We start from the raw sequence: 476 nt of genomic DNA, 5'->3' as shown, positions 1-476 counted from the left end.
CGATGGACTTGAGTCTGAGTGAACTCTGGGAGTTTGTGATGGACAGGGAGGCCTGGCGTGCTGCGATTCGTGGGGTCGCAAAGAGTTGGACATGACTGAGCGACTGAACTGATCTGAACTGAACTGTATTGTTTAGTTGCTAAGCTAAGCTGTGTCTGACTTTCTTACAGACCCTGGGGACTGTAGCCCACCAGGCTTCTCTGTCCATGGGATTCTCCAGGCAAGAATACTGGAGTGGGTTGCCATTTCCTACTCCAGGAGATCATCTCAGTCCAGGGATCAAACCCGTGTCTCTTGCATCTCCTGCATTCGCAGGTGGGTTCTTTACCACTGAGCCACCAGGGAAGCCCCATCTGTATAGTGACTGATTATCAAATTCTTGACTGTTACCACTGTTATCTGAGATACACCATAAGACTGTTGTAAATGCAGTCCACATTTATTACATGTCAACTATACTTTAAATGAATATTGAT

Source organism: Bison bison, unplaced genomic scaffold (assembly GCF_000754665.1).
Source record: "Bison bison bison isolate TAMUID 2011002044 unplaced genomic scaffold, Bison_UMD1.0 scf7180017864378, whole genome shotgun sequence".
NCBI lineage: Eukaryota > Metazoa > Chordata > Mammalia > Artiodactyla > Bovidae > Bison > Bison bison.
The sequence above is the reverse complement of the archived record's forward strand: the minus strand, read 5'-3'. Positions refer to the sequence as shown.